Source organism: Rattus norvegicus, chromosome 17 (genome assembly GCF_021556685.1).
Source record: "Rattus norvegicus strain SHRSP/BbbUtx chromosome 17, alternate assembly SHRSP_T2T, whole genome shotgun sequence".
Classification (NCBI taxonomy): domain Eukaryota; kingdom Metazoa; phylum Chordata; class Mammalia; order Rodentia; family Muridae; genus Rattus; species Rattus norvegicus.
The window spans coordinates 78557501-78562500 of NC_141550.1; the positions used below are offsets into that span (position 1 = coordinate 78557501).

Genomic DNA, 5000 nt, shown 5'->3' on the forward strand with positions numbered 1-5000 from the left:
TGGCCAGTTACCCAGACTCTCTATCTCCTGCCTCAGCTCATGACTCCTGAGACTCAGTATCTCCATGCTGGAGCTTAGTGGGGAGATGGGGGAGGGGGAGGCTGCCCGCTACAAGCCGGTGAGTGCTCTTAGACACCTTGAATCTCCTCCAAGGGCAGAGTTGATCAAAGCGGTCTCATGTGATCACGAGGCGCTTTCTAATCAGTTTAGAAACGTCTTCCACGAAGGGACTTCACCACTTTATGAACTGTGACCTTCAACAAATGCTGCCAGCCTTAGGAAAGCAGGGAAGCGACTGGAGGCCAGGATCTCTGTGAGTGTGCAGGATGGAACTGTGGCACGAGGAAAATGTTCCATTGGGAAGAATGCAGTTACCATGCAGCTAGAGGTTCAGGAGCCAAGCCTGAAGCTCTCTCTTGTCCCTATCCACATCTCCAGTCTGCCTACCTCCCGTCCCGTCATGACAGTATTGATCCCTGACGAGCCTCCATTCAGTTCTCCTTATAGCTCCATAGACCCAGTAGCTATAACATGTTGGCTCCAACCTGCTTGCTTTCCCTGGTACTAACGTCTGCAGAATAGGGGTCAAAAAAACAGGAGAGACTCAACTCCCTTCCTTGAGTCTAGGACAGAAGTTCTCAACCTGTGGGTCACAACCCTTTGGCAAACCTCTGTCTCCAAAGCTATTTACATTGTGGTTCATAACGGTAGCAAAACTAAAGTTATAAAGTAATAGCAATGGTGATTATTTTATGGTTGGGGAGTCATCACGACATGAGGAACTGTATTGAAGGGTCATGGCATTAGGAAGGTTGGGAACCACTGGTCTAGGAGGAAAATGAAAAAAAATCAACCCTTCCAGAGTTGACGGAAGTAAAACCAAAACAAATTAGTAGACCCTCTTCATTAAAGAATGCGACTGGACTGGCTGGACTCAGTGGTGAAGTGCTTACCATACAGGCACAAGGTCTGCACTGCAAGCAGCAAACGGGATGACCAAGACATCACATGCCTGCACTTACAACTGTCCCCTTAACATTTAGCCGTTTCCTTCTGACCCTGCAGTTCAAATGCGGAGGCACAGATGGACACCGCTGTGCCCCAGATTACATCACAAGCATAAACTCAAAGAATCTCGGAGGGGGGGGGGGACACGCTGTGGGCAGAGAGATGTGTGAAATGCGGTCAGACATATTTTCCTCTTAGAAGCTCACCATATGCCATGACATTTGAGCAGCCACCTCAACCCCCAGCCAGGTCCATCTACCTAAGTGTTTAGCTACTTTTTTTTAAAGGTGTACACTGCCTCCTTGAACTATGCTGCCACATGGCATCTACTAGCCAGGAGCAACAATGTGTCAGAGAGCCTGGGTTTAACCATGGCTCTGTCACAGATTAGCTGAATGACCTTAAGCACATTAGTAAACCTCTCACATCCGTACCATGAATATAATGATCACGATACCTACCAACATGTAAGGTGACAGTACCTACAGGGAAACGTGCAGCCAGTCAGCACTTAGACGCCAAGCAGACACTCGGGGAAATAATACAAGGAAATCAGAATTCCTATAGGAGTCTAGGGATCCTTCATAGAATTGCAGAACAGCCAACCATGAAGTTGCATGCCTTTAATTTCAGCACTGGGGAGATGGAGTTCAAGACCAGCCTACTCACAGCCTAAGTAAGTTCAAGGCCAGCAAGGAGAACATAGTGAGATCCTGTCTCAAAAATTACACATTGGTGGAGATGGGGAAGATCGAGAGAACAGAAAGAGCTTGGAGCTCAGAGAGGGCAAGAACAAATACTTCTAATGGTGAGGAAGACTTTGAGAGAGTCTGTAGCCAAAAATGCCAGCGAGACAGCACCTAAAAGATAAAGCGATGTGAGAGCCCCAGGGACAGAAGAGAAGAGAGATCAGAGGAGCAGGTGGGGCGAGAAGGTGGTCAGGGTTGGATGGATACAGAAGATGCATTTACTGGGAAGGGAGGGTTCAAATCTATCCTGGTCTTGATCTCACAGGGCAAGGCCCAGGAGACATAAGTAATGTGGTAGGGCATCGTGGGAATGGCTGAGCTCACCATGTAAGAATGTGCAAACACACACAGAGTATATGTTCAAATTATCAGTAATTGCTTCAAAACCCTTCACTCTACCCATGATGCCCTCATCCCTTTATGCCTTCTTTAGACTAAACGCATCCCTGAGGCAGAGATGGAGTTTCAACGGGTGCATTAGAAGTGTCTGTTGTATACATTACTTTTTAATTAACAAACGAACAAACAAAACCCCCACGTTTCCCTTCTGTAAAACCTGTATCTAAGCAGCTCTAGAATCTCAGAGGGGAAACGCAGGGACGCAAGTTGCAAAGTGCCACAGATGGGGGCTTCCTGAGAAATGGCCCTGTACAGGGAAGAAATCCTCAGTAAATGTTCCTCCTGGACCCTGCTCATGTCTGGTCCCAGCAGTTTGGTGGAATCTCCAGGCAATACGGGCTCATCCAATTAGCTGCCTCTCCTCTCTCGAAGCTTAGCACTCACCAGACACCCATCAGCCATTTCCCTTCTGTGTGAAGCTCTGCTCTATTCTGCTGACTCTCCCCTGGCAGCTAACCAGCTTGGGCGAGAGTAGACTGCACTGGCTGTGGTGTGACCCTGAAATGGTGCAGGGCAGGTGGCTCCTGGCAAGTGCAAGGGACATTGTGACAAAACCCTGGGCCAGACCATAGCCTGGCCTTGTGCCACATCGTTCCTCGGCCTGCACCTACAGACAAGAGGGGGTCTCCGGACCAAGAGCCTCCTAACAAGGACCACGTGCAAATGGAAGCCATGGTACCGTTCATTCCAGCCCAGACAGCAGGCGGGAATGCAGCCACGCTGATGACAGTTGAACAGTGCGAGGCCACCTGCAAACATTAATGTGTGACAGGTGATTTTACTCCAACAGCTGAGGTAGAACAAATAGGACACAAATTGCCTCTTGTACCCAATAAATACAATACTTGGCACCTCTGCCATGTGCCAGGCACTGCGCCGTTCGGGCTCTATAGTATCCCAATGAACCCTCACAGTGGCCCAACAATGCACACGTGACTCCACCGCTCTCTTTTGGTACTCTAAGACCCTTGTTCCCTCCATCTTTTCAAGGTAGGAAGCCACTACTGCCGCTCCCTTCCCTGACTCCTCCCCTTTCCATCTCAGTCAGAAAAAGGAGGTCAACCCCGCAATGCGGGGTTGTATTTCCATCACAGTAGAAGATACGTGGAGGTAGACACCTTTTAATCCCAACACTGGGAGGCAGAGGTAGATGGATCTCTGTGAGCAGGTTCTAGGCCAGCCAGAGCTACATGGTGAGACTTGACTTAGAAAACATGTGGGGGGAAGGGATCTATCACAATTTCCTGTCTGTGTATCCTGCATTTTGACTACACTCACCCACTGTGAGTCTCTTACCCTCCTCCCACCACCACTCCTCTCCTTATCTTCCCAAATAATCTCCCTCTGCTTTAATCCCTAGATTTAATTTCTAGATTCCATATTACAAAAAACACTTTGCCAGCAAGGAGAAGGAGAGCAAGAGGGGGAGGCGGAGAGGGGGAGGCGGAGAGGGGGAGGTGGGGGAGAGAGAGAGAGAGTGGGAATGGGGGGGCAGATCAAACGTGAGGAAGGAGAAGGAAGGAGTTCACAAGAGTTCAGCTGGAGCACGAAAGGCTCTGAAGAAAAAGTATCATGGGGATTTTGGCTGGGAGGCAGCCAGATCAGTGTAAGGGATTAAAATAGATAACTGACTGCCCACGTATTGAGACGAAGCTTGAAAACAAAAATAAAAACAAATTAAAAAGAAAAAAAAGGGTTGGGGATTTAGCTCAGTGGTAGAGCACTTGCCTAGCAAGCACAAGGCCCTGGGTTCGGTCCCCAGCTCCGGGAAAAAAAAAAAAGAAAAAAAAAAGAAAAAAAAAAAAAACGTGTGCCAAGCAGTAGTGGTGCATGGCTTTAACCTTAGCGCTCAGGAGACAGAGGCAGGTGGATCTCTGAGTTCAAGGTCAGCCTGGTCTAAAGAGTGAATTCCAGGACAGCCAGGGCTGCTCAGAAAAAAACAAAAGAAAGTGGGGGCAGGGAGGGAAGGAGGAGGGAAGGGAGGGGAGGGGAAGGGAGGGGAAGGGAAGGGGATGGAAAGGAGGGGAAGGGAAGGGGAATGGAGGGGAGGGGAAGGGAAGGGAAGGGAAGGGAAGGGGAGGGGAGGGAAGGACATATAATAGCTGTCTTCCCAATTGTCTTCCGGAGCCTGGCTCATTTTATTTAACAGATGATCGCCAGTTCTACCCATGACCTGACTTCACTCTTGCTTATTTACCTCTGAGTAAACTGTCATTATTTCTGCGTATATCATGCTTTTTACATGCTAAGCTGGTGGAGGGCCCCTCGCCTGTCTATTGTGTGAATGGCACCGTGGCAAACATGGATGTGCAGATATCAGTGAACGAAATGTCCTGATGTAGACACTTTTGAATATATATGCCCAGGCTGTAGCCAGGGGCTGTGTTCCTAAGCTTCGAAGTCAAGCATTTGGCTTTTGTTCTTTGATTTCATTTTTACTGAGAGAAAAGGCATAATGGAATCCTCCACCCACCCAAAATCAATAACTTTATAGCGTAAGTGTGTGCTTACACTATATGGGATGTTATTTTCACCAACACTTGTTCCTGCTCATCTTATTCAAATTTAACTCGGATCCTTTATTTCTAGTCACTAAGTCTGACAGCCCTCCTTTGGGCATGTAAGGGCCTCTCTTTCTAGTTCCCTCAATTGTCAGAGTGCCAAGAGATAAATGGTCTATGCTTGACCTTGGGAGACAGAGGGTCACGTTCTATTCACAGTGTGATTTTTCTACTCAAAATGCATCTCTCTCATGAACTTTAAGAAAAAAAGAACTATAGGGGCCTTTTTTTTTTTTTTGGTTCTTTTTTTTTCGGAGCTGAGGACCGAACCCAGGGCCTTGCG

General features: G+C 48.1%; 1 long non-coding RNA gene across 1 annotated transcript in view; it reads right to left on the reverse strand.

Annotated features, from left to right (window-relative positions):
- Window positions 1–1616: 1616 nt before the first annotated feature.
- LOC108348587 (uncharacterized) overlaps window positions 1617–5000 on the reverse strand; it is a 15910-nt gene continuing 12526 nt past the window's right edge. The window contains exon 6 of the long non-coding RNA XR_015641861.1: window positions 1617–1868. This is a non-coding gene — a long non-coding RNA (uncharacterized LOC108348587). The remainder of the gene's footprint in view (window positions 1869–5000) is intronic.